Source organism: Coenobita brevimanus, chromosome 39 (genome assembly GCF_032717465.1).
Source record: "Coenobita brevimanus isolate Jiangsu-jjx chromosome 39, ASM3271746v2, whole genome shotgun sequence".
NCBI lineage: Eukaryota > Metazoa > Arthropoda > Malacostraca > Decapoda > Coenobitidae > Coenobita > Coenobita brevimanus.
The window spans coordinates 9790899-9802949 of record NC_136992.1 but is presented as its reverse complement, the minus strand read 5'-3'; positions in this window follow the sequence as shown (position 1 = coordinate 9802949).

Here is a 12051-nt window from a genome sequence, read left to right as displayed (position 1 = left end):
GTCGTTGTTGTGGTTGTGGTTGTGGTTGTTGTTGCTCCAAGCTCATCTGGACATGAACTCGGTGGACTGCAGGTTGAAGTTTCCCTTTTACTGTCCACCATCCTCCTTTAGAGAGAGAGCTGAGGGACGTTTGTATAACCGGGTAATTATATCCGTGCCACCATGCGAAGGCGTCCCTCTTCAGCAGCAGCGCCACTTGTACTGTAAGGGTGCAACCTCACACACACACAAACATTTTGCCGGGGAACATTGTTGCCCACACTTTGGACAAAAGGTGTCACGATTTTTTACAACAAACTCGGACACACGTTGCTGCTAAAGGTTTGAATAAAAATTGCCACCATTTGTGGGGACAGAGGTGAGGTAAATACAAAATACAAAGCAGTTAGGTAATTTGACAACACAGCAGCCGCACTCTTGTTGAAAAACCAGCCAGTACCGTGAGCTTTTATTATATATTTTTTTTGTTTACCCTAACTTGACACAGGTTTTTGTCTTTTGGCAGCTTACTTCACATAACTAAATGGAACAAGAAGATAAAACTGCAGCTCAGCATCCTTTCCATATCGCTTCTTCGTGACTAGCAATATTTCCTAGTGTTAAACTCCTGTTGCAACACAGAATTGAAGATGGAGAGATGACAACTCTAGACCCATTAACAGTAGAAGGGATACAGTTTATATTCCTTTTGTTAACAGACATTTTGACCTAGCTTAAAAAGAACCATTTATATTCAGTTCAGCAAAGACCGCTCATGTAGAATGGGTTAGGAAATGCTATATCTAAGCCTCTAGTTGTGAAGTTTCTCCTAAGCTGCATAAAATCCTCTCTTGGTATTTAAAATAAAGTAAAAAATAAAGTTCGTCGTTCTTAAAGGGTTTATTTTCTCTTGTATACTATTTTTTTTTTCATTATCGATATATTTTGCATTAATAACTAAACTAAGAGGTGCAATATGCTAAATAAGTCGCTGAGGAAAAGGTGTTACGAACTCCAACGCCATTAAGAATAAGGCTCAGTGTTTCCGTTCGTGTGGCCGCACCTGAAGGCACGTCACCAGCCCATGAATGGATTGATGAGGCGGGAAGTTCTGTAGTTCGTGAATATTGTCATTGTTTTCTGTTCATACACCGGTGCGTAATTTTCTCTCAGTAACGTATAAGCCAGAGTAGGGTAGTACTTGTCATCACCATCTCTGTCATCATCATCGTCATCATCATATCATTATCATCATTACGTCTCTTTTTCTAACCTGCAGGTGGGATGAGGTAGTATTTCATGTTTTCCCGATAAAATGTGAAGAGAAACACACTGCTACTGGACAATTTATCTGGTCTAAGAAAAACAGAATAGGCAAATGCGTGTCCGTGTGCCTTCATATATACACGTACTGTACACTGGTAGGCCTACTTATTAGATCTTCTGTAGAAACACATAAATCAACCCTGTTTATATGAGTGTATATCCTGTAAATGTATTGATAACCGGGTCTATGTTGTTTGGTGGGCAGGAGCTACAGGGTTGTCTTCTACGTGGCTTTGGAGATATCGTAGCACTTTTTCCTTAGTAATGTATTCTGCCCATTGCGCCTCACTATGTTCATTTATCTATCAGTGTACTCTATGTTGATACTGAAACGATATAATTAATACACATGAGGATGTCCAGGTGTACCATGCAAAATAAATAACAAAAGAAGAGGTGCTACGGAGCCTCCTTTGGCACCCAGAACAAAGCCATCAGTACCCTAACTACAGTAATTCGTCCCGGCCTCAGCCTCTCTACCCTTACTTGACAATCTTGTACTTCATGGATGCCATCTTTTATTCTCATTTCTTTAAGCTTCGTCATATAAATGGCGAAGCTTATTGTTTTGGCATTATTGTTATTTTTCTTTGCACATTTTTTACTTAGATCGCGATGATATTACACAGGTAGGTACCCTAGGGTAACCCAAGTGCTTGTGCCAAATATAAAAGACCCTGACCTATTTTTTTAAGGTCATATACTTTATTTGTGGAAAAATTGCATATTTCAAATTAAAATATCCCAGAAACTAGTCGAGAAACAGCTATCTGGTTGAAAGTCCTTTGATACAAAAGTTTGTCGAGAATTTTGGTTGAATATTTCGCCATTTAGCCTAGTGGAAAGTACCTAATTCAAATCTGCTCAGTGTTTTCTTTGCAACACTCTATCTATCTATCTATTGCCAGACGCCTCAATCCCGTTTGGGGTGGCCACAAACAAATCGCCTCCAAGTCGCCCTGTCCCCCGCCATTTCACTGCCCTGCTCCCAACTCACACCCCCCTCTCTCATATACCTCTCCACCCCATCCCTCCATCTCATCCTCGGCCTTCCCCTCCCTCTTCCCCCCTCCACCTCACTCACATACACTCTCTTCATCAGTCTTTCACCCTCCATCCTCTCCACATGGCCAAACCACCTCAGTGTGTTCCTCATAACGCTTCCTATCACATCCACATCAACACCACAACGCTCCTTTATATCCTCATTCGTCAGCCTGTCTCTCCATGTGACTCCACATGCTCCTCTTAAAAAACTCATTTCCACTGCTCTCACTCTTGACTTGTGTCCTTCCAACAACGTCCAAGCTTCACTTCCATACGTTAGAGTTGGTATCACAATACTGTCATGTAGTAACTTTTTCGCTTCCATGCTCACTTCCCTGTTTCTTATCACTGCTTTCAAAGAACCAGCAACCTTTCTTCCCTGCTGTACCCTTTCAAGCACTTCACCCTCCAAACCTCCATCCTTACTCATCACACTACCCAAATACTTAAACGTACTCACATTTTCCAACACGTTTTAGATAAAATCACAAAAGTTGTAAAGCTGTAACTTTACAGAAATATAGCTCTGGTCCCTTTCATTATCTGAAAGGAGTATGGTAACCGTTACAGTTAGGCTGTTAATGAGACAAATATAAAATGAACCTAAGGTGAAGCTTCCTTACTGAAGCTACATAATAAGTAAATAGGTATCTAGTTTTACCCTAAGATTCCTTGCTTATCCCTTCCCTGCCCCATCCTACCTACCCTCACCTGACGATCTTGTACTTCATGGCTGCCGTCTTGCTGAGGAGGCCGAGGTCTTCACCGCCCCACCCTGTCCTGCGGGGGTCCAGGCCGTTGATGCCAAGGAAGTCTGATTTGTACAGGCACATCATCCCTGAGGCCAGGAAGTGAAGGCAGAGGAACACAAAGAGTAAAACCAGTTAATACACAATTCCATCTATCTATCTGTCTATAGCCGGACGCCTTAATACGGAAGGGGGTGGTCACAAACAAACTGTCTACACATCACCCTGTCCTTAGCCTTCAGGCTGCCCATCGTCGAACTCACACACCTGTCATTTTTATGCCTCTCCTTCTCATCTCTCCACCTCCTCCCTGGTCTCTCCTTCCCCCTCGCCCCCTCCACTTCACGCTCACTCACACAGCACTCTCCTAGTCGATTTCTCATTCTCATTATCTCCAAAGAAATGCACCACAATATTTGTTTTTTATTCTTCCATCTTATATTGCCCCATCAGGAGCGTAGGGCTCCAGGGTTAGGCGACTGGGTCCAATTATTTAAGGAAGGAGCGACCAACCTCTCTCCCATCAATGGATGTAAACCTTTATGAGCCATATCCGGTCGGAGCGCCTGAACTCACTAGACCACAAAGCTTACAGTATATGCAACACACACCACATAAGTATCAGGACACGTTCATCATCATCATAATCATCATCATCACACTATTTCTTATATATGAATGTACAGGATGTCTATTCTGTTTTCTGTACAGGAACACCATCTCTGACTAATTAATTCTGAAAAAATAGATTCTTGACTACTCTCAACCCCCCTTGTTTGAATAAAAACTGTATTAAGTCAGACTTGGATAACCGTGTGACCTTGACATTTTACCTGTTGTACAAAATAATAATATTAATAATAAAAGTTTACTCCATAGCTCAAAATCCTTCCGTCAATTTTGGCTAAAATCGGATAAAAACTGTTTGAGCTATTCTACTGACACACAGAGATAGACAGACAGACAAACAAACAAATAAACACACACTACCACACAGACACGGCTTTATACTGTAAACATAACATCAGCTCTCTCTTCGTGAGCGCGGGTGGAATGATATATTCTGATAATAGCTAGAACAAAAGGAAAAATTGCTCCATATCTGCACTACGAGGACGTAATTCCTCCTCTTACTAACTGCAGACGATGGTGTTAAGAGATTTTGGGACTGAAGAGGTTAAAATAATACAGCCTTCATTAACCTCGTCGCTGCCGTAGATCATTTGTTAGTTAAGTAAAATTGTCTGGTGGTGTCCTGGTTAACTTAAAAACCACGTCATAGTAATGAAGAGGTTTACATAAAAAACATCAGATTGGACACTGGAGTACATTCAAATATACCAAAATATAATGGGAGCTTTTCACGCTCAAAGTTCTCTCTCTCTCTCTCTCTCTCTCTCTCTCCTGATTACAGGATTGTTCAACACTTTACCTGAGCGTAATTCTTAACTAATTCTTAACTACCCAAACACACAGTCAGGTCAGGATGAAGATAATTTAGACTTTTGCCTATCATCTTCACGCGGGTCATTAAAGCACACTATCATTATCTGCCCACTTCTAATCTTTCCCTAGAATACGACACGGAACAATCGAATTTACATCCAGGTCCCCAATTATACCTGGGCGAAAAGGGATAAGAGGGAAGCAAATTTTGTCCATGAGTCCGACCGGTACGAGAAATCAGGCCACATGCTATCATCAGGTAGACTACTGTAATACTGGTCTAAATAATCCTGTTGTTGTTGTTGTTATATTAGGCGACACTGCTTCAAATTGGACAGGTGAAAGACTAAAGCCACTTCATTTTCATCTGACTGAACTGATCCACTCTTGCATTTTGAGAGCCGTGGTTGCTTTAAATTAGATGAAGTCTAGTTATGAGGTAGATGTAAGTCTCCTTGGTTACTAGTCGACTATATCCTCCAGTCTGACTGCATTTAATCATCAGGTGAGCTAAGAAGGGGTATAGATTTTTACTAAGTGAAAAAAAAAAATTACTATAGAAATTCCGAAAACATGTGAAGTCTTCAGGGTACATTCATATTCCTGGGGAACTTAGAATTCAAGTTCCAGGCCATCCTTGTGTTACCATTACCGCTTGCTGTGTGTTGAAAAAGATTAACACATTACCAATTATATCTATATCTCTGTCTGTCTATCTATGTCTATAGATCTGTTTATCTATCTATCTGTCTATCTACATCTATCTACTTATCTATTTATCTATCTATAACCCTCATCTTTTAGTAAACGGATTTGGGAGGATCCTTGTTTTAAAAGAACGATATTTCCATCAACCTACACTATCCTTTTGAGGGTCTTGCATGTAACGTGTACAGTACATAACCTATACATACATACATAAATACTTCCACGTATACATACATACGAGCATACATACATACACGCATGCTTCCATTCATACCGCTAAGTAACTGAGGAGCGAAGTTATGATCTTTCAAAGCTGGAGTGTGGGAGGAGCAAGTCAAACTGAAATTGGTATGCATGTATTCAGAGGCGTGGTGGGCTTGCAGAAGTTTGGATGGAGATCAACAAGAAAATATTTGCCAGGAATACGTCTGCTGAAAAAGTATTAGTATATCATCATCATCATTATCGTCATCATCATGCAAGATTATAAAGGCAGGGTTCAGGGCATAAAAAATAAAAATACCAGAGCAGAAGAACCATCACTAGACTGTCCAGTGAAAATGCATCACACTTCCACTCATCATTCAAGCACTGGAAATTCTCGGTCCCACGTATACTGAGATGCAGAGTAGGCGGCAGGCGACTTTGAAGATAATATTGTGCAAAATATTTTTCACTCCGACTCTAAACAAGCACTTCCGATCCCTTTTCAGTGTGTATTAACTTATAGGTTAGGGCGCGTCATCCACTCATTCGATGCAGTGCTGACTTGTAAGTAGTTCTACACTGAGTGACAAGCCAATGGTTTACTGTAACCTTGAAAACCATTTACTACGCTGGGTTGTATCAATATAGCCAACTGATGACTGGTGGTCTAGTGGGTTAAGACGGTCCAAGTGGATGGGGTCAGTGAAAGTTTACATCCGAGGAAGAATTCAGGTTTGTTGTTCACGTAATGCCACTGAGGAGGGAGTGAGGCTGGGATACTGTGGGGAAGGGATGTTGTGGTGGTGGTGGTAGGAGAGGAGGGTGGGTGTTGTGGTTGTGGTGGGGAGTGGTGGTGTGTGGGACGGGGGGGTAGGGTTGGTGTGGAGGTGGTGGAGGGGAAAGAGGGGGGAATGCTGTGGTGGTGGTTTGTGGGAAAGAAGGGGGATGTTTTGGTAGTAGGGAAAAGGGGAGTGATGCTGTGGTGGTGGTGGTAAGGGGAAGAAGAGTAGGACAATGCATTGGTGGGGAGGGGTGGGGGGGGAAAGAAGAGGAGATGTGGTTGTGAAGGGAGAGGAGAAGGTAGATGTGGCAGTGGTGACAATGGGGGCAAGAGGGAGGGGTGTGTATTGTATTGGGGGTGATGGGAGCAAGACGATGAAGTTTGTGGTGGTGTAAAGGATATTGGGGGTGACCAAGGGGGAATTGTGGTGGGGGCAAAGGACTAGAAATTTTGATGGGAGGAGCTGTGGTGGAGATGGGTTAGGAGGAAACTACAGTAAAGTTGGAGAGGCAAGAGAAGGAGAGGTGGTGGTGGTGAGGAAGGAGAGAGAGGGAACTGTCATGGAAGACAGAAGAGGGATTTAGTTGTGGTGATGAGCTGGTACTTAATATTTACAGACTATTCTTCCCCGTCACTCAGGGTTTAGGGTATTTTATGAACCGCCCTTTTCTGCGTAAAGTTTGCTTGGGTTTGGCTTTTTAGTATGCGAGAGTGGGCGTCAGGGAGCAGGATGTGGATTAGTGGAATATGAAACAAAGGTGGGGGGGGGGGAGGGGGAATCACAGTATCCTTTTTACTGTAACTTGGCCTATAATTATCATCTCTCCATCTTTAATACTGGGTTGTAACAAAAAACTAGGATTAGAACATGATACCAGCCATAGAGAAGTGTTATGGAAAGGATATACAATATATACAATAATGGCACAGTGTTATTATGCTAATGAAATACATGAAATACGCTACAAAAGAAAAAACTATGGCCCAGGCTAAGGCAAAAGGATTATAGCAATACTAAAGGGAGATCATCATCATCATCATCATCATCATCAGTCTAGTTCCACTCTCTACTGCTTACGTAGTTGAACATCACCCTTAATATTTTGCGGCTAACGCCAGACAATTTTACTGATGTGAGAGTGAGCAGAGGAACCTGATATGGAAGGAATTACCCACACGGAATTTCTCCCCAGATTCATTAACCGCAATTCCAGATACTGTTAGGATGTTCTGGTGCTGGGAGAGATGCCTTCCCTTGGTAGCACCGATATGACAGGGCGGTGGAACTGCCTAGCTGTATAAACGTCCCTCAGTCTTCTCCCAATCCCCCCAGAGAAGGAGAGTGAGCTGCATAAAGACGGCAGATTCATTCTGCAGTCCACCGAGTTCACGTTTAACATGAAGCTGGGGCCAAACTATAACTACTAGGATATTGTGAAACGTTTGCGGAGGCAGTGAGATGTAAATGACAAAAGAAATGAAACGGCAGGTGGCTGCTTCACCACGACAAAGTTGCCAGTAGTACTGTGTTAGTTACCCAGCAGTGTTTGGTCACGAAAAAATTCGGTCAGTTCAACATTCACCGTCTTCACTTGACTTAGCACCTTAACAGTAGTAGTTGTAGCTCCAAGTTCGTCTGAAGCGTAAACCCGGCCGATTGCAAGCTGAATTTGCCCTTCTGTGGTAGTCCACCATTCACCTTTCGAAGTATAGGGAGGGAAATAAGGGACGTTTATATAAACGGGCAGTGGATCTGCCTAGTTTTATCCGTGCCACCACGTGAGGCGTCCCTCTCCATCACCAAATTACCACCTTGCTACATCTAACTGTTCTTCAGACTGGAGCTGGTGATGATAGGACATTAATTTGACACGAGTGAAGAGATGTAAACTGAAATGACGAGCGTTCTGAAGAGCATTAAAAAAGAAGAGTTCTAGAGATGCTTCCATCAGTAACGGAAACACTGGAATGAGTGTCTGGATACAACAGAGTCAGTATGTTTTTATCTGGTAAAATCCCTAACCCCTATCAGCTCATTTGATGGCTAAGTGTAGTCACACTAGAGGGGTTGATCTGAATAATAACCAAGGAGATTCATGCATATCACATAACTAGGTCTCATTAAACTTTATGCAACCACGACTTAGTACTTAATGTGTGGGAGTGATCCTGTTCCCACACTGAGAACAAACCGACTATTGTATTTTTTATGGGATAACTGAAAATTGTGCCTTATGTTTATTATCTGTTTAAGTCTGCCAGATATTATCAGAACTTTCTGATCCATAAGAAAGTAACCACTAAAATCCACTAACATCCTTTCCTGGATTCGCCTTCCTACTTCCAGATGATATTTCATTTACCCCGTTAGTCCGATGACGCTTTGCTCGTCCCATTTTTGTCACCTTCAGATGATTTTGCTCAGCGTAGGGAGAGACATCAGGTTGTGAAGGAGTTAATGAAGTCTGTTTCTAACCCCTTCGCTGAAAATGGCCCTTCCAAAGATAAACAAAATCATCTGGAAGTAGCAAGAATATGACAGAAATTTACGTCATTAAACTGAAGGGGTTAAATATACAGTGTGAGAGCCCTCAGGTAATGGCACAGGTTGATGACTGCTGTATCTAACCCTTTTTTATGTCGATCCTTTACTCACTGAAACTGACCTCCAAGGACTGAACGGGTTAACATGATAACGATAACGTCAATGATGACCAACGGTGTAACACTAACCATGACCCCAGACTCTCCAGAAGCCGCTATGGTCGTCCACGTGGAGGGACTGGAGGGGCGGTGGGACCCTCCGACCATGCAGGGAGTACACCATCTCGGGGTTGTACTGGGAGAACACCATCGGGAAGAACACCTGCAGAAACACAGGATCGGTGGGTAAGGATACTCGGTTGGTGTCAAGAGAAGAGAGGATTGTGTAAAGTCAGCCAAAAACCTGTCGATTATCTTAACGCACGTATCATTCTGGAGCATGGATGAAGCATTGTGATATATGGGGCACCTTGTAATTATAAGTCCAAATATTGTCCTTGTTAATTATTTGGACTCGAAATCGTATAAATCGTTATATATTGGATGATATATTTTTTAAGGCAGCATCTTAATTGATTCATGTGCGTCTGCAAAACTCTCTCATTTTCACAACCTTTGATCCCCAGGGGTGCGATATCTTTTTGGTTGACTGTACGTCAGGCAGCTCGCTGCTCTATTTGACATGACAGAAAAAATGAGCGAGCAGAGAGTACAAGATCAGCAAGTTACAAATAGAAAAGGGTCATGAAAAGCTAGAGACCTGTGTGCCAACAAACAAAAGCAGATCACATACCTGTGGCACACCTGACACACACCTGTGACAAACTTTGATACACTTGACACACACACCTGACATACATACACCTTACATACACTTACCCCATACACTCACACCTTGATCATACTTTTACCTGACACACTTACACCTGAAAAACACACACACACACACACACACACACACACACACACACACACACACACACACACACCTGTGATCCTCTGACTGGCGTGGCGAGGCAGCGTGTGAGGAAGGTGTGGGTGAACATGACGTCAGCGTCACACAGGAACACCACCGGGGCTGTGATGTTGCTCTGCTCCACGCCAATCTTCAGTGCGCGCGCACGTGAGAACTTCTGTGGCGGCAGCAGCAGGAAGTCAGTGTGGAGGCGAGGGATAGCAGCTGTGGCAGACTCCAGCGTGGCTCTGGCTGCCTCGCTTCCTCCATCCTCGATGTACACGACAGTCAGGCCTACCCCGAACTGCAGGTTCGTGTGCGGCGCCATCACTTGTCGCAGATTGTCCAGGAACAGGTGGAATGCGCTGCTGCGGCCCGCCAGCGGCACCACGATGTTGATGGCGGGGTCAAGGGCAGTGGCGGTAGGACGTGTGTGGAAGACAATGCGGGGTGCGACCTGCGGCAACATCAATGTAACGCGGTCAACATGCGGCCAGGAGGACCTGCGGCACAACACATCCACCTCCACACCCACTGTTGGCAGATGACGGTACCTGCGGGAGGAATGGAGTGTATTGCGTCAGCCCCACCGCTATAGATCTTTCACCTAACCTTGGCCTAAAATTTCGGCCTTATGTACCTTATTTAACGTACTTTAGTGGAGGAGAAAGACAGTGCTACGCCTCCACATCCTCTGCAGAATACTAATTCGCATATTCTATACTAATATGCTGTTACAAATGAATATTCAAGACTGAAAGATGGCAATTTTAGGCCAAGTTTAAGTAAAAATAATATAACAACAACAAAAACGCACTATTCAGTTATACTCTGTGTTCTACTTCACCTACTGTATCTTCTTGATCAACCCTTTTTCTTCCTACTAACAATCCTGTAGAAAAAAAAAAAGTGCATCCAATATACTATGTCTCTCTGAACTGTCGGTCTGCACTTCATACATATTTCTTTTCACATAGTGCACAAAGAGTCATAAAGCCTCACATGCCCTCCTCCACCCACCTCTTACCTGCAGGCTAAACTGAATATTTATTCATTAGCTTTATTGGCAGATCCGGATTAATGTTTCATGTGGCTTAGACCCCCACAGCGTAAAGTTCAAAGCACCATTTCGTTTTTTATATAAACATCAGATCCTTACACAGCCGTGAGCACCAGTTCGCCTACAGTCCCTGACAGTATTGTGCTCTGTCTTCCATATTTTTCATTCCTCCTCAAACGAATAGGTGTATCATTCCATCTCATTCTCTTTTGTTGTCTGTTTAACGCTGCTGTTGCCTGAAAGGAATCTAAGTAGTTCCTCCAGTTGCAACAGCCAGAGGGGAAGTGTGGAAGAACTCTTGCGTAAGGGTGTACATGAGAAGCTGCTACAGAATGATTACTGGTAAATGAACATCTGATGTTTCCTATGTAAAGCTACAGTCTGTCTACCTATATATCACCCATTCCCATCAGAAGCGTAGGGGTCCAGGGCTAGGATACATTTTTTTAACTTTTAGGGCGAGATTGACCCGTCGCCAACTTCTGAGCGGCATTATGCCAGCAATAAGCTCTAACGGTCCCCTCCTTCACTAGTATATAAAGGTTCCAGCAAGCTTTCGTACTTCGGCCTTCATCTCCTAGTGGTGGCTCTTCACGCTGTTCGATTTCTAGCAGCCTCTTTATTCAGTCCCTCGTCCCTCAGGCCACACTCTATGACATCGTCCCAGGTCTTTTGATATGCTTCTCATAATTCTACCTTCAAAGTTCACACTCCTCACCTACCCTCGGATATAAACCCATATGGGATTCATCAGACCACGAGAAGTCCACCGGGTTACATGGTTACCACCCAGCATAATAAAAGGTTTCCTTAGTCTTAAGAAATTGTTTGGCTCGCCACTCAGTGTTCAGTCACCAGAAGGTAGCAGTATTTCAAGTGAGTGGATGATGGGCGCCCCGACCTAACACAAACAATAGATATATGAATGGTAAGTAGCGCCAGGAGCCTCTCTCAACCTCATCAGCACGGTGACCTAACTTTCATTATGTTCTTGTTGCTTTATCTTTTTTAACTGTAACCTGGGCCAGATTTTCGTCTTTTTACAGCTTCTTCCATGTAGTTCAATGGCAGAGAAAAACAATGTTATGGATCTATATCCTTTGCACAGAACTTTTTCCTGACTAGCACCATATTATAGTATTAATCTATCGGTACAGCCCAGCACTCTAGGTGGAGAGATGCCATTTTACACCAAGTTCGAGTAAGAAGAGCACCAGGTGATTTTATTCATCTTCGGAGGAGTATTGGC